Genomic DNA, 21904 nt, shown 5'->3' with positions numbered 1-21904 from the left:
GGTTCAGAACAGTATTATACCTGGCAGAGGTGGATCTAGCACCCGCCCACTTTGGATCACACCCCTTTTGCTTTGGGGTAGCCACAACAACAGCAGCACACAATATGGCGGAGGAAGGGATTCGGCGCTTAGAGAGATGGAGGTTCTCAGCATTTAATACTACATTAGGCTGGCAGCTCCTTAACTTAGGCATACTCTGTTGTCGTATGAGACAGAACTAATGAATGGACGGTCTGAATAATAGGAAATTCATATGTCACGAAAGCGCAATGGTGGGTCAGAAACAAGAAATTTGGTGACACCACAGGGCTGCACAACACCAAGATGATATGACTGAGGAGACTAGACATGAGGTGGAAGGAACTTCTCCCAGTAGTATGGGTTGGGGTGTGGGGACACAAGAACCCAGGTGTGGTAGTCTTCCATCCTGGCAGCGATGGGCTCCAAGCACTACTGGAAGCCATCCGAGCAGATTTAGTCCTCCTATCCAGACTGGTCCATCCATCCAACATCGGAAATTATCTCAAGATTCCGGTTCTGAGGGAGGAGACCCAGGGAGTGGTGGATAACCAGGAGGAAGTTAAACATAGCTTTGAACAAGTTCTACAAATCCATGGACTGGGAGGTAGTAAGGTGCAGAATCTTTAACCTGAGGACACCAAGGGCCCGATTTATGAAAGGTTAGCGCCGTCTTTGCATCATATTTTTATGCAAAAGTGGCAGAAACGTACAAAATAGGATTATATTTTGTAAGTTTGCACTGCTTTTTCATAAAAAAATGTTGCAAATGCGGCGCTAACTTTTTATAAATCAGGCCCCAAGTGTTTATGCTGGGCATTGGGTTCACCTCTCCAATGTAGAGATGGATATGTTCATACTGAACATATGGGGCACTCAAATTGTTGGAGTTTTCCTAATCCTTGAAGGGAAATGTCAAAGGTGGATAAACCACCACCAGAATGTAGGGGCGTTGCAAGGTGGTAACAACAAATATCCCCACAGTAAAGGTAAGAGAGGGCAATGGCCCCTTATAAGGACCTTGGGATGCCTCACGGCAAGTACGCACAATTACCCGGAAATAGTCCTTGGAAGGCTACCAAGGGCAAGAAGTGGTCAGCACTGGGCGGTCACGGCACCTGCGGCCCACTATGGTCTCATAGTCATGAGCATCACATTTTCAGTAGCAGGGGAAGCCTCGTATTTGCGAACCACTGTACCAAGTAACAGCAGAAGGAGAGCTGTCACGGAAATCAAAGTGATTTATGAATGTTTGAATTCGAAACAACATATTAAACTGATTTGAATGTTACTGTGCAATGAAGTTCAATGGATACACATAGGGGGTCATTCTGACCTTGGCGGTCTTTTCGCAAGACCGCCGAGTTACCGCCGCGGTGAAGACCGCCGACCGCGGCGGTATGCCGCTGCGCGTATTCCGACCGCTGGCAGCGTTCCGCCGGGAAACCGCCAGCAGCCACACTGGCGGTCGGCGGGAAAGTGGAGACTGGTCAACCTCCACCGCCACGCCAGCAGAACACCGCCCACAGAATTACGACCCACATTTCTGTGTGGCGGTCTTCTGTTGGCGGTGTTCTGTTGGCGGTCACCTCCCCATGGCTCCCGTCACCTCCCGGAGGACCAACGCACAAGGTAAGTTGAACGTCCGTGAGGTGAGGGGGTGGGGGGGTGTTGTGTGATGTGTGCGTGCATGGGGGTGTGCGTGTGAGTGTGTAGAGGGGGTGTGTGAGTGCGTGTATGCGTGCGGGGGGTGCTGCTGTGTCAATGGGTAATGTGTGCAGTTCGGCGGGTGCGCATGTCTGCATGTATGTGTGCGGGTATGTGTCCCCTTTGTGTATGTGTGTGTGTAGGGGGTGTGTATATGTGCATGTTGGGGGTGTGTGCATGTCGGGGTGCGTGTATGTGCATGTCGGGGTGGGGGTGGGGAGGGGGTCTGTACCATCTCTGGGGGGTGGCAGGGGGGTGGAGGGTGTGGCGGGAGGACTCGTGGGGGGTAGTGGGGGGTGGGGGAGACCCCTATCAGTGCCAGGGAAGGAATTCCCTGGCCCCGATAGTGCCTACCGCCATGGTTCGCATGGCGGTTCCCGACCGCTAGCAACCGCGGCGGTAAGCAGGGTCATGATACCGTTGGCGGTCTTGGGTCGACCGCCGGCCCGGAGAACGCAACCTCCAGCCCAGCGGTCATTACCGCCGTGGCGGTCAGAGTGGGGAAGTGGCGGTCGACCGCGGCGGTGACCGCCTTGGTCAGAATGCCATTTTTTTTACCGCCGGTCTGTTCGCGGTCCGACCACCGCCTCTCCGCCGACCGCCAGGGTCAGAATGAGGGCCATAGTTTTAGGAATCAATGTTTTTATTACAATGCAAGATAATCATGACGAACATGCTAATGATGGTATATATCGTGATCATCTATGTACCAGCTTTTGATGCTAAGAAACTACGGCCATTCTACCACCACAACCGATCTCCTAATCCTTGAAGGGAGATGTCAAAGGTGGATAAATCACCACCAGAATGGAGGGGGGTTGCAAGGTGGTAACAACAAATATCCCCACATTAAAGGTAAGAGGGGGCAATGGCCCCTTATAAGGTCCTTGGGATGCCTCACGGCAAGTACGCACAATTACCCGGAAATAGTCCTTGGAAGGCTAACCAAGGGTAAGAAGTGATCAGCACTGGGCGGTCACAGCACCTGAGGCCCAGATATGGCCTCATAGCAATGAGCACCACACATTCAGTAGCAGGGAAAGCCTCAAAATGGCAAACTGCTATACCAAGTAGCAGCAGAAAGAGAGCTGTCATGGCAGTCAAAGTGATTGATAACTTTTCGATTAAGACACAACATATTGAACTGATTTGAATGTTACTATGCAATGAAGTTGAATGGATACATATAGTTTTAGGAATCAATGTTTTTATTACAATGCAAGATAATCATGACGGACATGCTAATGATGGTATATATCGTGATCATCTATGTACCAGCTTTTGATGCTAAGAAACTGCGGCCATTCTACCACCACAACCGATCTTGTCCCTTGCTATCCTTTACTGATGGGTAGGAGAACAGGGGAATGGCCTGCACAGCTGGGTTTGGGATCCACTGCTGGACCGGAGGCATACCTGACCTTACAGGGATGGCAGCTATCCCCCCAGTGAGCCAGCAATCAGAGGGGGCATGGCAGCAAAGGCAGGGGATAGATAGTGAGTGGTCACCCAGTGACCAGAACATGAAGGCTTTAAATGGCTGGATCAAAAGGGGGTATGGCTCCATGTGGAGATAAAAGGCGACTGAGACAAGTGTGTCCACACTGTGGTCACCCTGTATAGAAAGTGAGGGCCCCGGATAAGGAGGTCCTTGAGATGCCTCACGGCAGGTATGTACAATTACCAGGACAAGCTCCGTAGCATGCCTCATGGCAGGCACACCTGAAGGCAAACAAAGGGTAAGAAGTGGTCAGCGCTGGGCAGTCACGGCACCTGCGGCCCACTATGGTCTCATAGTCATGAGCATCACATTTTCAGTAGCAGGGGAAGCCTCAAATTTGCGAACCACTGTACCAAGTAACAGCAGAAGGAGAGCTGTCACGGAAATCAAAGTGATTTATGACTGTTTGAATTAGACACTTAGGGGCATCTTTATACGCTGTTTGTGACGAATGTGCGTCAAACGTTTTGACGCACATTCAGCGCAAACCTTGCCCCATATTTAAACTATGACGCCCGACCCCACGGACGTCAAAAAACCTCTGTGTGCGTCATTTTTTAGATGCGGGAAACCGCCTTGGGTTAATGACATGCAAGGTAGGCGTTCCTGTCCAAAATAATTACTTTAAGGCCTGTGCGCCTTATTTATACTCCTGTGTCATTTTGATGCACAGGAGGGGCGGGCCTTAAAAAATTGCACGCAGCCTGATGTGCGCTGTTTTTTAATGTCTGGGTGAGGGCAGGCATTAAGGGACCTCTGGGCTCACTTCCATGGTCTCAGACCATGGAAGCAGTCCAGAGGTGCCCTTCCCTGCCCCCAGGGACACCCCCTGCCACCCTCGCCCATCCCAGGAGGACACCCATGGATGGGGGGACCCTTCCCAGGTAAGTACAGGTAAGTTGAGGTAAGTAGTATTTTTTAATTTTTGTAAGTGGCATGGGGGGCCTATTTTGGGCCTCCCTACATGCCACTGTGCCCAATGGCCATGCCCAGGGGACAAAAGTCCCCTGGGCATGGCCATTGGGCAAGGGGGCATGACTCCTGTCTTTGCTAAGACAGGAGTCATTTCAATGGGGGTTGTGCGTCAAAAAATGGCGCAAGTCCGATTTGAGCCATGATTTTTGACTCAAACCTGACTTGCAGCATTTTTTGACGCACAACCCCCATTTTCCCCTATGCCGGCGCTGCCTGGTTAGAGTCATTTTTTTTTTACTCTGACCAGCCCGCAGCGCCGGCTAACGTCAATCCTTAAATAAGGCGCCCGCATGGTGCATAGGAATGGCGTTAGCCGGCGGTGAATTTTTGGGTGCAAACCAGCGCCGGCGCTGGTTTGTGTCAAAAAGTATAAATATGGGCCTTAGGCTCTCATTATGATATTGGTGGTAAATTCTGCTTACCTCCACAGTGACGGCCACCAACATACCGCTGTGGTGGCGAATATTATGACACACACCAATCGGACAGAATACTGCCACATACACAAATCCGCCAGCCCAAAGGTCAGTGTTAAACTGGCGGTACCAACACCCACACCGGTACGCCAAAAAAACAACGTCCACTACATCATGGCCCACGAATCACCACAGCCGACATTCAATGGTGGTAAACCATTGGCGATACACACCGGCACGCTCAGAATGTACACCCAAATACTAAATTGCACAAGAGTGGCCAAAACCAATACCAAAAATACTCACTTGACACTCATACACACACCACACACACCCACCCACAGCACAAAAAAAAACACACAAACCAACATCACACACAACCCTTTACGAATACAAATTATTGCCACCAGACTGACACCAAGACCACTGTGACCACTAGACACATACACCCATACATCCCTCAGGCACTCCACGTAGCACACCCAACCACAGTACCCAACAGCCACACACTTACACACCCACAAAGGCACCCCCGTTTCACAGATGAGGAGTTGCGGGTCTGGGTGAAGGAAATAGTCAGGGTAGAGCCACAGCTGTTTGGGGCACAGGTACAGCTAATATCAATTGCCAGGAAGATGGAGCTATGGCAGAGAATCGTGGACAAGATGAATGCTGTGGGTCAGCATCCAAGAATAAGGGATGACAACAGGAAGAGGTGGAACTACCTACAGGGGAAGGTACGTAACATAGCAGCAAGGCACCAGCTCACCATACAAGGACTGGCAGTGTTCCCCCACAGCTCACAGCATGGGAGGAGCAAGTCTTGGCAATACTGCATCCTGAGGTACTCACTAGAGTAGCCGGAGGACTGGACACTGTTGAGTGTTTACTACTAATCAACCCCAATACCTGCATGCCATCTCACTCCCTCACCCTCACTCCCATCACTCCACCTCATCCCACACACTGCACCTACAAATATGATAAACCCCAATGCCCAGCCCTGCATGCTATACCAATGCATAGAAAGCCTTCCCAGCCCTGCATAAAGCATAATACATCACTTACATTCCCGCAGGTGCCCCAACCAATCTCAGCGGAGAGGAGGTGCCACGACAAACCAGTCCCCCAGCAGAAGATTCCCCCAGTGATGACAGTAACTCTGGACTTCAGGATCTGGATCAACAACCTGGCCCATCAGGGACCACTGGGCAGTCAGTCACCCCAGCCCCCTCACAGTCCACCGCAGAGCCTCCCCCATCAGTATCCAACACCACAGCACCCACCCAGCATCCCAACACCTCTGTCACCAGGACACGTCAACCTGCACAGGGACCCCAGTCCACACCTCACACCCAAGACAATCAGAGACCTATGGTCAGTAGCAGTGGGCACACCGTTCAGGGGACAGATGTACAGGGGAACAGGGACACTGGGAGGACCGCTGTGCGCCATGGGGAGGACAGGCCCAGGGAACTGACTCTCCAGGAAGAACTCACCAAGATCCTGAGTACCTACCAACAATTCCAGGACACGATGGGCCAGATCCTTGACAACATGCAGGAGAACAAGCAGCTGCAGAAGGAACACCATCATGAGATCAGGGAGGACCTGCAGGCTCTCAACACCACCATGATCTCCATAGCAGGAGTGCTGGCAAACATGGCCAACATTATGAGGGAATCGACAGCACACCAGCGGGCCCCTACCAATAGCCAGTCCATTGACCAGCCCACCACTTCAGCTGTAGTTGGGCCCTCAAATTTGGATGCTGCTACTTCTCAGGATGGAGGCATCATGCACTGACCCAGGATACTTGGCAGTGACGTGGGAGATGTACTGTCTGCCAGGCACACCATCTGCAAATTCAGTGAGTGGAAACTCTTCCGATTCCTGAACACTTGTTCATTCTGGTGGGGGGGAACAAACGCAATATGTGTACAGTCAGTCGTCCCAATATTATTGGGGATATGCCCCATTGCAATGAATCCTGTTTCCACAGAGACCAAATTTTCCACCTGGGGGAAAACAATGTAGATGAACATGTGTTTCACGATGGCAAACAAAACCCTTGCCAGCACGATTGAGAACATTGGCTGTGACATTCCTGCTGCCAAGCCCACTGTGGCCTGGAAAAAAACAGTTACCAGGAAATGGAGCACTGATAGCACTTGCGAATAAGGTGGATCCCAGTGGGATGACGGATGGCTGATATCAGGTCAGGCTCCAATTGGACACACAGCTCTGTGACTGTAGCCCTGTCCAGTCTATAGGTGAGTATTATGCGCCTGTCCTCCAGTGTAGCCAAGTCTACAAGGGGTCTTTACACGGGGTTTGTCTCCTCCTCCTATTCACCCGCAGCAGTAGATATCTAAGGGACACAAGAGTCAGTAGGCTGTCACACTTTAATCAAAGGAACCACAACCTCAATGTACATACAGCATTAATGTGATGGGACAGTGGGAATGGCAATGTATGTGCAATTTTAGGCAATGGCGCAGTTATGGTTTATTGGATCATTGTCCAACACCTTGAAATGGCAACAGCCTGTCCTGTATATTGGGACGGGTGGTAGTGAGGTAACTTTGCAGACATTGGGCATCGTAGCGGAAGGCAGTCTTGCATCGATGTGCAATTCCTCATTGGCTAATATGGGGCTTTATGGAGTACAGTGGCCAATGGAGATCAGCACCAGCGGTGACAGTGTACACCGCCGCGGATGTGACAGCCATTCTCTAACTAAATCCTCACTTTTTTCTTGACTTTCCACAGGACAACACCTACACTGCCTGTGCTGATGTGACCTGTGTCTGGAACCTACCATGGCCCGTGTGACCGGGGGAAAGGGCCCCTGCCTTCACTTTGGAGGAGTTGGAGCGACTGGTGGATGGGATCCTACCCCAGTATGGACTTCTGTATTAGCCTCCAGACCAACAGGTGAGTACACCCTGGACATGACGCTTGTGGGAAGGATGCATTGAGATGTGTGTACAAGTACTGTGTAATCGAGGGGGGGAATGTTTGGTGGCAGTGTACATGGTGGGCGCCGGATGATGTGTTTGGCAATGGTGATGGAAAAGGGATTGGTGGGTCATATGTGTGACAGGCTGGATTTTTTGTCTAATGGTGTCCTCCAGTCTGCATTCCCTCTGCAGGTCAGCGCGCATCAAAAGAAGGGATTGTGGCGTGCCATCACCAAGGACATACGGCCCCTGGGGGTCTTCATCAGACAGAGCACCCACTGCAAGAAACGGTGGGAGGACCTAAGACGCTCGGCACAGAAGACTACAGAGGCCTAGCTGGGGATGGCCTCCCAACGAGGAAGGGGTGTCCATCAGAACCTGACCCTCCTGATGGCCTGCATACTGGCGGTGGCCTACCCAGATCTGGATGGGTGCTTGAGGGCATCACAGCAGCAACAAGGAGGTGAGTACAGTGGGCGTTACTACAATAAGTAGTAGGTGGCATGGCATCCAGTTGGTGCGTGTGAGTTAGTGTGTGTTTCTGAATGCCAGGCCAGACATTGCCACGTCATCCATCTCAAGGGTAATGGGTGTATGGCAAATGCAGGTAACCTAGCTCGTTTGCATTCCAAGTCAGTCAGGGATTTGTGGGTCCCAGAAGGTGTGCAGTTGGTGGTGTTTGGCCCTCATCTTGCTGTGGCATCTAGCCAAATCAATGTCAGTGCAAAGTATAGTGCTCAATCCTGATCCCTGTGTGTGACAGTGCTATGTATGCCAACTGTGGTGTTGGTGCTGAAATTGACCCAGTGTTCCCTTTCCCTCTCTCCCCCACTTTTTTCTTTTGTCATCCTGTCCATGTGTGCATTAGCATCATCTGGCGGAGGAGCAGGGGCACCGGCGACAGAGGGAGCTGCATCCCACAGGACCCTGGAGGCAGAGTCTACTGATGCTGAGAGAACCAGTGGGACGGAGGGGGAGTGGAGCACCTCGGCGGGAACAGGAGGTGACAACACTGACTCAGATTCCTCCTCTGATGGAAGCTCCCTGGTGGTGGCAGACACCTCTGTGACCATCCCAGCTACAGGTACAGCCGCCACTGCCCTGTACCAGCACCTCCCTCCCAGTAGCCCCTCAGTGAGTTGCCCGTGCCTACTCACCCAGGAGGGTGTGCATCTCCTTTGCCCTAGGCACCTCAGGCCCTTCCCCCAGTGAGCCCTGCTACACCGAGTGAGGAGGCTATTGACCTCCTGAGATCCATCTATGTAGGGCAGTAAACCATTGTGATTGCCATCCAAGTGTTGGCATCCTGAGTGCAGCAATGCCATGCATTCCTGGAGGGCATCCACAGTGGATTGGTGCCCCAACAGATCAATTCAGGCTCTGGCCTCCTCTCTGATGGCAGCCATTGTCCCTGTTCCTACCGTGCCCCCTTCAACTACCACTTCCCAGTCCCTTTCTCCTCAACCCCAACCCATCCCATGCAGACATGCAGACGAGCATGCACACAAGACAACACACAAGAGTGGCACAGTCAAACAGAGGCACAACACTTCAGTCCACAAGCACTCATGCAAATAACAGACAGTTGCACACACAACCACATCTACTGCCTCCACTGTCTCCCCCTCCTCCTCCTCCTCCTCCACCTCCCTCACACCTGCATGTACTGATTCAACAGCCACCACCAGCATCACCAAACCAAGCAGCACACACACCTCATTAAAAGTCACCTTCACAACATCCATGCATGCGTCCCCTGTGTCCTCTTCCACCCTGTCTGTCCCACCCAAAGAACACAAACGCAGGCACTCAGACACCCAACAGCCATCCACTTCACATCAGCACACTACCCATGCACTTGCACCCAAGTCCAGCATACGTACTCCTCCAACAACCACTCCCTCAACCTCCACTCCCATCCTTCCTCCCTCACCCTGCCCCACCGTCCCTAAGAAGCTTTCCCTTGCCCAACTTGACCTTTTCTCTCCCCTTCCTATCCCCGTCCTGCCCATAAGAGCAGGGTCCCAACAACCTAGCCCAGCACTGCAGCCAAACAGTCCACGGGAACAGTGGAGGCACCTTCTAGTCATGGAGACAAGACAAGAAGGATCCCACTCCAGCAGCCAGTAAGGGTAAGGATCCCATTCCAGCAGCCAGGAAAGGGAAGGATACCACTACAGCAGCCAGGAAGAGGAAGGATTCCACACCACCAGCCAGGAAGGGGAAGGATCCCACTCCAGCAGCCAGGAACGGGAAGGAACCCTCACCTCCTGCCATGATAGGGGAGAAGCCATCACCTCTTGCTGAGACACAGCAGCCCTCGCCTCCAACAGAGGCTGCCAAGGAGGCCTCTTCCCCTGCTGAGACACAGCAGCCTTCATCTCCTGCAGAGGCTGGCAGGGTACCAGCACCACCACCACCACTGGGCACGGAGCCCTCATCCCCTGCTGAGATACAGCAGCCCTCACCACCTGCAGAGGCTGCCCAGGAGGCAACTTCCACAGCTGAGATACAGTAGCCCTCACCTCCTGCAGAGGCTGCCCAGGAGGCACCTTCACCAGCTGAGACACTTCAGCCCTCACCTCCAGCAGAGGCTTGCAGGGTACCACCAACACCACCTCCAATGGTCATGGAGCCCTCACCTCCAGCTGAGAGGAGGCAGCCCTCACCTCCAGCAGCAGACATATAGGCCACCCTCCCGGGTCTGCTGTACAAGGATCTTCCTCCAGAAGCAGTTCCCCACCTCAGAGACTGTGACCTTGCCCTCCCCAGCATTGGGAAATGGGCATGGAGCCCCCTCCAGAACCAGTGGGCAAGTTTCCCACCTCAGAGACCGTGACCTTGCACTCAGCAGCAAAGAGAAATGAGCATGGAGCCCCCTCCAGAACCAGTGTGCAAGTTCCCCACCTCAGAGACTGTGACCTGGCACTCCCCAGTATTGGGAAATGGGCCTGGAGCCCCCTCCAGAACCAGTGGGCACGTTTCCCACCTTGGAGACTGCGACCTTGCACTCCCAGTCATTGGGAAATGGGCATGGAGCCTCCTCCAGAAGCAGTGGGCAAGTTCCTCACCTCGGAGACTGTGACTTTGCACTCCCCAGCAAAGAGAAATGGGCATGGAGCCCCCTCCAGAAGCGGGGGCAAGTTCCCCATCTCAGAGACTGTGACCTAGCACTCCACAGCATTGGGAAATGGGCATGGAGCCCCCTCCAGAACCAGTGGGCAAGTCCCTGACTTTGGCTGATGTGCCCCCCACCCACCTTCCCCCTGAGGTGCCAGCCCACTTCAATGATGCTGCCCTGCATTGTTCTTTGAGGATGTTGTCAGGAAACAAGTTGGACCTTGGACTGTGCCCTGTGGTCATGTGAGCCCTTGGTACTTTGGACTGGGCATTGACCCTTTGTGGACAATTGTACACATCTTTTTGTTTTCAAATTGGTTTATGTGGTGGCTTTTGCCTTGCAAATAAATTTTCAGTACTTCCACACTCTAGACCTTGTATTATTATGCCGTGCGTCGTGTGCCATTGGTTTTCCTCTTCAGCTGGTTGTGTGTATGGTGTGTGTGTAAATGGTGTGTGTTGTGCATGTGTGTCTCTCTAATTTTCCTCCCTCCCTCACTTGTGTGCTAGGCGGCTCTACTCACCATCTTTGTCTGCGTTGGTGTTCCAGGTGCAGCATGGCGTAGAAGAGCATCGGGAAGACTTGTAGTTCTGGTTCCATGGCAGCGTTGTTCTTCTCTGTGTCTCTGACGGTGAGTCTTTGATCTTCTGTGCAGTGTTCCACCAGGCTTTTGATGGCGTTGGTTCCGCCCTGGAAATCGTGGCGGATTGCAGTGTCATGATATGGTGGGCGGTAACTTGTCTTCCGCCTGGCTACCAACATGGTGCATGGTGTTAACGCGTTGGAAGATGGTGTGGTACATTGGCTGTCTATGGGAGTCATCACCACCATGGTCATAATTTGGCTGTAATTACTGCCAGCCTGTTGGCGGTTTTTCCGCCACTTTATCACTCATCGACAATGTCATAATGACCACCTAAATACCAAACTGATTTGAATGTTACTATGCAATAAAGTTCGATGGATACACATACTATTAGGAGTCAGTGCTTTTATTACAATGCAAGATAATCATGCCGGCTATGCTAATGATGGTACATATCGTGATGATCTATGTTCTTGTCTCTTGGTATCCTTTAGTGATGTGTAGGAGAACAGCTAGAAGGCTTCTGGTGAGCACCTGTGCAGTAGGGGAGTTTCAAATGTGTGATTTCTTATAAACGCTCCTGTTATCTAAGGGCTGACATTCAAAAGCGACCGGCTGGTGACAAGAGCCCATTAAAGTGCCTCTCTGTAAATATAATGTGCGCTAAATATCTCTTCAAAATACCTTTATGCTGTTTCTAACCTTTGTAAATACAGGGTGCTTCTCTAACCCCATTCAGTGATACTCTACGGGTACAAAGATTCAGTCAGCAAGTTAGTTTGAAAATGGTTGTTTGTTATATGGATAAATAAAAGCAGTTGAAAGAATACATAGAGAAAATAATAACTGACTGCAGCAAATCCTTAAACACAAATTACAATGATAAAAAGTTGGGGGAGGAGCCAAGATGGTGGCCGGGAAGGACGCTTAGTTAAGCGCTCCGTCTCGGGCTCGCCAACAAATAATCGCAGGGCGCTCCCGTGGTGCCATTACCTGAATGCGGAGACGGGATCTGCTCCGTGGAATCCGACTGAAGCTGTGCGGTTGCGGGGCGTGGCCGCCGGAGATTCGGAAGCCTCGGAGGGGCCGCGGCCGCCATCTTTGCTAGGGCAGCGTCCCGAGGCCCGACCCACGGGACCTGCTGCACGGTGGGTGCGTGGCAGTGGGGGGGCTCGCATCGAATGGAGGTGGGCCTAGACTTGGGCCCTGCTCCCCCCTCGCTCCTCCCTCCCCCCTCCTCACCATGTTCCCCCCTGCTCAGGTGGGGGGGGAGTTGACGCCGCGGCCCCGTTGCCTGGGCCCCCTGGGTGTGCCCCCCCAACATCTGTGCACGAGGCGCGCCCCAAGAGAGGACCTGGGGGCCGCAAGAAAACTCGCCACTATAGCCCGTGGGGCACACGTGCGACCGGACCGGGCCTGGAACTGGATTAAGGCACGCGGCGCCGCTTCACCGAGAGAGCGCCCAGCCGCGGCGGTGATGCCACGAGCACCCGGAGCTTGACCAGCACACGCACCCCAGATTTTACCGGAGGATCCAGCGCTTGGAGCCTGCTGTCGGCGGGGGAACCGGCAAACGCAACGTGGGTTTGGCTCCCCCCTTTCTTCTGCCCACGCTGATCGGCGGGCCCAGTGGTAGGGGGATCCTGTCCGCCCTGGAGGTCATCAGGAGGGCGACGCTCCAGAACGTGGAGTGCCCATCGGCGGTGGCCCGCGGGGCGCGCTGCCTCCGCCCGGCCTGCTCGGAGAATGCAGGCAACCGCGTGGGTGCGCGTGAGATGAGGAGACACAAACAGCGAGGCGTGGGTGCGCCACCAGCGAAGCCATCCACCCGGTTTGCACCCAGTGGTGCAGTATAACTACCCGAAGGACGTTTAAAAATCAGGCAAAATGGCCGGGAAGTCCAAATCAGCAAAAAGCCAAGACCGAAGCACACACGGACCAGCACCCGGCGATCAACAACTTATACCAACCCTACAGTCACTGGAAAGCACACTCCAGGCCCACTCCTCACAATTCGAGAAAGTGCTACAGGCAATTAGGGACACTAAGGCGGTCATTCTGACCGCGGCGGTCGGCGGTCGCCGCCCGCCAAGCGGTTCTCGTTGAAAGACCGCTCCGTGGTCAAAAGACCGCGGCGGCCATTCTGGCTTTCCCGCTGGGCCGGTGGGCGACCGCCAGAGGACCACCGGCCGGCCCAGCGGGAAAGCCCCTTCAACAATGAAGCCGGCTCAGAATGGAGCCGGCGGAGTTGCAGGGGTGCAACGGGTGCAGTGGCACCTGTCGCGATTTTCACTGTCTGCAAAGCAGACAGAGAAAAAACTTTGTGGGGCCCTGTTAGGGGGCCCCTGCACTGCCCATGCCAGTGGCATGGGCACTGCAGGGGCCCCCAGGGGCCCCACGGCACCCGTTCCCGCCATCCTGGTTCTGGCGAAGGACACCGCCAGAAACAGGCTGGCGGGAAGGCGGTCGGAATCCCCATGGCGGGTGCTGCAAGCAGCGCCGCCATGGCGGATACCCTGGGCCAGCGGGAAACCGGCGGGAAACCGCCGGCTCCCCTTTTCTGACCGCGGCGGTCAGAATCGGCCAGGAAGCACCGCCAGCCTGTTGGCGGTGCTTCCGCCGCCCTCCGCCATGGCGGTCATGGACCGCCAGGGTCAGAATGACCCCCTAACTCTTCACTGGAGAACAGGATAGACACGGTATCGCAAGACCTGAATCTACTCAGAGTAGACAATCGCAAATTATTCGAAAGAGTGAAGTCAACGGAAAAGGTACTAAGTGAACTGCCCCCCACGATAGAGGACAACCAAAAACAAATTCTCCGCCTAGATGCAGAAGTAAAGAAACTGTTGAGAAGAGCGGAGGAGGCGGAGGGCAGATCCCGCCGCAACAACGTACAGTTCCTGGGATTCCCTGAAAAATCACTGGATCAAAACTCAGAACTCTTGCTGGAACACTGGCTAACCAAAGAAGTACTGAATGGGGCCCCATCGAAGTTCTTCTCTGTAGAAAGAGCGCACAGGATCCCGGGACGTCCCCCGGTACCGGGCCAACCTCCAAGACCGCTAATAGCCAGGTTCCTGAACTTTAGAGACCACGATGCTATATTGCAGCAGTTCCGCAACAAAGGCCCATTCAGATACGAGGACTCAGTTGTCAGCGCCTACCCAGACTTCACTCAAGAGGTACAAAAACAACGCAACTCCTATGTCAAAATAAAGCAGCGCCTTCGTGAGCATGACATAAAGTACGCATTACTATTCCCTGCCAAACTGTCTACAGATGAACGCACCCACGTGTTCAACTCCCCTGAGGATGCATGGACGCGGATCCACGCGAAGGGGCTCGCTCGCCCCCAAGAAGCGGATGGCACTGACAAGGACTGGTTAGTATCCTCTCCGTGGAAACGCACTAAGAGGCGCACCAGGGGACACCCCACGGAGAAACAGGCCGCAGAAGAAAGAGCCAAGGTCCAGAAAGAAACCCCCCTGCTGACACAGAACTCCTTTGAGGCTCTCAGGTCGCGCCCCGAGGAAGGCTCGGTGTCAGACTCGATCAGCTCGGACTCTACATTAACAGATGTGCTAAAAGGTCCAGAGTTTACCCCCAGAACCGCAGGTGCACTCTGACAGACTATCGCTGAGTCACCCCCTGCCGGAATTGGCCGCCACAGCCGAGGAGCAGAGCGGGACACTGCGTGTGCCACTGGATGTGGGTAGCTACCACATCTGAACCTATGTATCTTTTTTCTTGAAAACTGTTCCCACACCCAGACTGCACACTGCTGGCGGCGATGACATACGGGGGGGAGGAAACAGCTCACCCCAGGAGCACCCCAAATCATTTGCAGACCGGGTCTGCGGAAGAATGTGAGCCCCATGAGGAGCTGCATCCGGTTGGTAAAATTGCTCCCCCACAGACATCCACATGGATACAGTTTTGCTCACACTCCAGTGGGGTGTGCAGTTTGTTACAAGTTCATAGTTGGGGAAGGGATCCAGTTGGGGATGGAAGGGGGGTAATAGATAGTTTGTACACTACAGGTCCGTCCATAACGCAGGGAACATTGCCAAGACTGATGGGGTTGACCGCAGACGTGCTGGGGTCGGGGGAGTCGGCTGGGCCTCGACCGGTGGCAGAGTGCCAGATGCACCCTCGCAAAATAAAACATGGCTCAATCCGCAGTACACATCACGCATAAATCTGAAATAGTCACCTGGAATGTCAGGGGACTGGGGACACCGAGTAAAAGGTCCCGGGTGCACGCACGTCTCAGGCGTCAGGGTATACACATCGAAATCCTACAAGAGACTCACCTACGAGACCCCGACCTGCAAGAACTGCGGAGCAAATGGGGGGACAGATAATAGGCACATCCTACTCGACCTTCGCGCGAGGGGTCCTTATATGGACAGCAGGGGGCATCCCCTTCCTCCAAACATCGCACAGGATAGATCAGGGAGGCAGGTATGTGGTAGTGGAGGGTCGACTTGACAGCAGACAATTATCACTAATAGGGATATATGCCCCCAATAACGTGTCATCTGAATTTCTGGGTACACTCACCCCAGCATTATTGGTGAATCCTGAAGCACCCGCCACATGGGGCGGGGACTTCAATTGTATACCGGACCCGGCGCTTGACAGGTCAAACCCCCCCACACAAACGATAGCTAATAGATACACCAGACGCCGACTACATGCGTGGGCTAGCGATATGGGTCTACATGACATATGGCGCGTGAAACACCCACTACAAAGGGAATACTCATTCTACTCAATACCACATAAGCTACACACCAGGATAGACATACTGTGGGACACCCAAGAAATTTGCACCATCGCCAGCGGGATAGAATATCTAGCTAAAACACTATCGGATCATTCGCTGCTCAAAGTAACTCTGAACTGGGGCAGGAAGCGCCAAGCGATCCCCACATGGAGACTACAGGTGGAAGCCCTTCAGGATCAAGCATTCACAGACATGCTAAACACAGCGCTAAAACAGTATTGGGAAATAAACGCTGGTTCTACAAACCAAAGAGCAGTGGAGTGGGATGCGCATAAAGTAGTGGTTCGCGGTCACTGTATTTCAACTACCTGGGGGACGCACACTCCACGCAGAGGTCAGCAAGTTGGAAAAAGAATTAAGAGCATTAGAAACTGCAGTAGCCCGCAACGAAACACCATACACGGTACTAAAAGATGCGCGCGCAGAATATGCTGTAACTGACACCACACTTCGCCAACACGATCATAAATACCACTTGATGCGACTTCAAATGTAAGGCGACAGATCGGGCAGGCTACTTGCATGGCTTTTACGCAAAGACCGGCAGCGCTCACCTATTGGGGCCATAGAGACAGGCGCAGGTACACTGGCAATTACACAGGAAGAAATAAACGACACGTTTAGGGAATACTACACAAACTTATACACCAAACGCACATCATGCACCACCCAACAACTTATGTCCTTCCTGGTGGGCTCACCCCTGCCCCAACTTACACGGGCTGATAGGGAGACACTAGAGGCCCCCCTGACTCTAGTGGAACTCAACATTGCCCTTGCACAATTGCCTAGGAATAAAGCACCAGGCGCAGACGGCCTTCCATCAGAATACTACTCTACCTTTGCGACACACCTAAACTCCCATCTCCTGAAAGTATTTGAAGAGGCATGGGTCAGCGGGACCCTACCCCCAACGCTGAGGGAGGCAATGATAGTGGTCCTCCCTAAACAAGGACGCGACCCAACTGATGTTAAATCCTATAGGCCCCTGTCGCTACTAAATTTAGACTGTAAAATACTTGGTAAAATACTGGCCAACAGGTTAGCCCCCTACATGCACACCCTGGTACACGAAGACCAAAACGGGTTCATCCCGAAACGCAACACTTTTCTTAACATCCGGAGGCTGCTGAGCGTGCTGGGCGACACTCTCCCGCATGTATACGAGGAAATGGTGATCTCACTCGATATTGAGAAAGCGTTCGACACACTAGAATGGGATTTCTTGTTCGCCACCATGCAGCAAATGGGTATTGGCCCAAAATTCACACGCTGGGTATGTACATTGTACACCAACACACAGGCTAGGGTGAAGATGAGTGGGGTCATATCAGGGAGTTTTCCGATCAACAGGGGCACAAGACAGGGATGTCCCCTGCTGTTTGCCTTGGCAATGGAACCATTGGCTGTACGCGTTCGCGCGAAGAAGGAGAGGTGGGGGATAGTTAGGAACGGGACCTACCACGCCATATCATTATACGCAGACGGTGCCTTGATATACATACGAAGGGGTGGAGAGGTGTTGTCCTCGGTGATGTCGCTGCTATCTGAGTTTGGAGGGATCTCTGGCCTAGTAGTAAACTGGGGAAAATCCTGTATATTCCCACTAACTAGCTGGCCCCTATCGAAACAAGATAACGCCCCATTAGGCCGCCTGAAATGGTGTTTTGACACATTTAAATACTTAGGGGTCAACATCTATCACAGAACAGAGGACCTTAGGGATGGTAATCTAGGGAGAGCGGTGGCTTCCATTAAGGGTTCAATGCGATTCTGGAATAAGTTACCACTCTCACCACTGGGCAAGGTGGCCTTAGCAAACATGCTGATACTACCTAGATTGTTATACCACTTCGGGGCCCTGCCGCTCATTATTCCTAAAAGTTTCTTCAATAGTTTGAACGCTGTCTTACTGCAGCTTGTGTGGGGAGAGGGCAGAAGGGGGCGGGTCGCACTCACCACGCTACACCGCCCGGTCAACGCGGGTGGTCTGGGAGCCCCCAACTTTGAGGTTTATTTTGCGGCCGTGCAGTTACAGTGGATACTGAACTGGATTCATAGGCCTAATTCGGCGGAATCCACTTGGCTAACGACCCGACTCCAGGGAGTCCCCCTGCTCGTATGGCTCACAAATAAGCAAATAAAAAGCGCACGCGAAAACCCATTGATGGCGGTGGCTCACGCATGTTGGAAGAGGAACATCCAAAGAGACGCAAAGGAACTTCCCTACTCGCCGCTCCTCCCACTTGAACGGCTTCCCGGATGGGCCGAGACTGGATTACACTCGCCCGCAGCCTGGTTGGATGCGGGCATACCCACAGTGGGAGACTGCTTTGAGGAAGGTAAATTAATGTTGTTCGAATCCGTGCAAGACCTCACAGCGGTGAGCCCGGGACAATTCCTGGCCTATCACGCCATATGTCACTGAATTAGAAAAATATGGGCAGCAAAAGCAGTCTCGAACTCATACAAACTCCTGAATAAGCCCCCGGTACCCAATTTGGCAAAAGCCAGGGAGAGGTGGAACGCCGTACTGCCTGCCAGGATCCCATGGGAAGAATGGTCGAAAGCCTTAAGCCATACCCGTGAGGTCTCAAGAAACCCCAGATTTCGCTACACGCAGTTCAATTACATACACCAAACATATTTAGCTCCAGCTAGGATCAAACGCATGTTCCCCGGGTCGGACCCGGCCTGCCCCAGATGTAATGCCCCAGAGGCACAGTTCTACCACATGGTCTGGGAGTGCCCCCGGATACAAAAGGAATGGGCTGGGGTGGTAAAAACATTAGCAGAAATGACGGGCCTTGCCTTGGACTTGAACCCCAAGTCCTGCCTACTTGGTCTCAGGACAAGGGCGAAAAAACACAAACACCTACATAGGTTTGTAGACCTGGCTTATGCAATGTACAAAAGACTGATAGCCATGAATTGGAAAGCTCCCAATGCACCCGACCTGAAAGCCTGGCTCACCCTCAAACTGCAATGGGCCCGCGCTGAGTACCAGGTACTTAAGAAACTAGCGCATGAGGGACTGCAACACGCGGGTTGCGAAATATGGAATACACTAGTATCTAAACTAGAGGCAAAAAACGACGAGAAGCCTCCGTGACTTGCGAATTAACGCGAATGTCCAGGTAGTAACTGGCATGTAGCCAGCCACAACGCAGCATTCCATCAGGGGACATACACAACCTCATTAACAACACCTCACCCCCACTGATAACACACCAAATCTCTGTGCGCACATGCTTCAATCAGTACTCACTGGCCCGCACACCCTAATCACTCGACACTGGCACCCTGACAGCCGGCGCTTCCCCCTCCCCCCCCCTGCACAGAATCCAAGACTCCATCCTGGGCAACTGTGGAGTCTCTCCGCATCAAAATACACTAGTTATGGGCATAGGCAATAACTCAAAAATACTGGATAGATCAATCGGACCTGGAAGTGTACAATGTGTTTTAGTTGTTTGATTATTTTAAGTTGTGCGAATTTAAAAGATCTGCTTAAACTATTAATAACCTGTCACTGATAATACATGTATGTAGCACAATGTTTGGTTTTTGAAAAACTCAATAAAAATATGTAATACAAAAAAAACAATGATAAAAAAATAGTAGCAGAAGATGGTTTTGCTCCATCGACCTCAGGGTTATGGGCACAGCACGCTTCCGCTGCGCCACTTTGTTTCTTCCGCAAACTCTCATTGCAGGAGATACCAGACATCAGCGACTGAGAACAATGAATCAGTGAGTAGAGAGAGTTGCATTACCACTCTGAACAGGGAGAGGGCGAAGTTGTGCAGCTGGAACTGCTACCCTGCTTTATCTGCTTCTTTCATCCTCTCAGGCGATGTTGGGGAGCCCATGAATGTGAAAGATATGACTGCAGATTCACACACTTCCTTACGTTTCTCCACATTTAAGAATTATTCTGGAGGCTCGCCCTATCACTCCAAAGGTGTGGGGTGCACTCAGAATATACTAATCTATTTCATTTACTTCCTCACTTTTTGTGAACCTTTTTTGTTTATTCTTTGCCAATCGATTCCTTGGGCTTAAGGCTTTCTGCAAAATAAGCCAGCCTGCTCTATCATGTCTCCGCCCCGACTACCCTCCCAGAAACCCGTGGGATCCCCATTGATCTGTGTTTTGGATCCCTTCCTGTTTAAGCCTCTCACAAGCTAGGGGCTTTCCACCTTTCAGCCTCTTATGAGCAGTGAAAGAGGTGTCCGACGGTCATGCAGGTTTCCAGATCTTGCAACAACCAACCAATGGCCATTCTCTCCCCTCCCATAAGCCCCTCCTGCCCCCACAGGGATGCCCCCTCCCGGTGAAAGACGCGTGATAGCCAAAGCTGAGAGGCGGGGGAGTCATCATGACCCAAATCACAAATAGTAAATAAAAAATACAAGATTCAGTTAAAGTAAATGCTCGATATTTTAGAAACAGGAACGCTGGACCAGTAAAAACAACGTTTTTTTCACTTGTTTGGAAAGTGGGATTTTCTGCCAGGATAATCCTCAGAGAGCGCTGCACTAGAATGCGAGGCTTCTAGGAGGAGAGGCGGTTGTCATTTACACTTTCTCACCAGGTCTCTCTTCACGCCTCTCATAACTGGTCTCAGAATTGTGAACCTAGCAGCATTGAGTACAGCGTTAGAGTTGGTAGAGACACAAAGGGGCATATTTATACTCCGTTTGCGACGGAATTGCGTTGTTTTTTTTGACGCAATTCCGACGCAAAACTAACTCCATATTTATACTTTGGCGTTAGACGTGTCTAGCGCCAAAGTCCATGGAGTTTGCATCCTTTTTTAGCGTGGACACCTACTTTGCGTTAATTATATGCAAGGTAGGCGTTCCCGTCTAAAAAAGTTACTCCGCGGCATGTGCGCCGTATTTACACTCCCGGGCAAAATTCACGTCCGGGAGTGGGCGGGTCAAAAAAAATGACGTACGGCCGCTTTTGCGCCGTTTTTTAGCACCTGCAAAAGGTAGGCGTTAAGGGACCTGTGGGCTCGAAGGAGCCCAGAGGTGCCCTCCCATGCCCCCAGGGACCCCCCCTGTCACCCTTGCCCACCCCAGGAGGACACCCAAGGCTGGAGGGACCCATCCCAGGGACATTAAGGTAAGTTCAGGTAAGTATTTTTTTTTTTTTTTGGTGCATAGGGGGGCCTGATTTGTGCCCCTCTACATGCCACTATGACCATGCCCAGGGGACAGAAGTCCCCTGGGCATGGCCATTGGGCAAGGGGCATGACTCCTGTCTTTGCTAGGACAGGAGTCATTTCAATGGGGGTTGGGAGTGAAAAAAAATGACGGAAATTGGGTTGAGGTGAAAAATTTGCCTCAGCCTGACTTGCCCCATTTTTTCACGCCCAAGCCCCATATCCCCCTACGCCAGCGCTGCCTGGTGTACGTCGTTTTTTTCAACGCACACCAGGCAGCGCCGCCGGCTAACGTCATTGAATAAATACGGCGCCCGCATGGTGCTTCAGAATGGCGTTAGCCGGCGCTAATTTTTTTGACGCAAAACTGCGTTAGCGCAGTTTTGTGTCAAAAAGTATAAATATGGCCCAAAGTGTCCCCTGCACCGTGGCAAGGGCGGCCTCTCACCCACACCACCGAGTGTCAGTCAATTAGGATGTGCGTCGTTTGGAATTAACTCTCTTTTAAGACGTCTACTAAACTGTGCGTGTACAGTCCGCACAGTATTGGGTACCTTCACATACACACAATTCATCATGCGTGCAACCATGTGCCAGTCTGCCAGACTCTATCCGTGTCCCTGTGTCAGAACGTGTGTGTGTGTCAGAGTGT

Source organism: Pleurodeles waltl, chromosome 12 (assembly GCF_031143425.1).
Source record: "Pleurodeles waltl isolate 20211129_DDA chromosome 12, aPleWal1.hap1.20221129, whole genome shotgun sequence".
NCBI classification, from domain to species: Eukaryota; Metazoa; Chordata; class Amphibia; order Caudata; family Salamandridae; genus Pleurodeles; species Pleurodeles waltl.
This window is presented reverse-complemented; position numbering follows the sequence as displayed.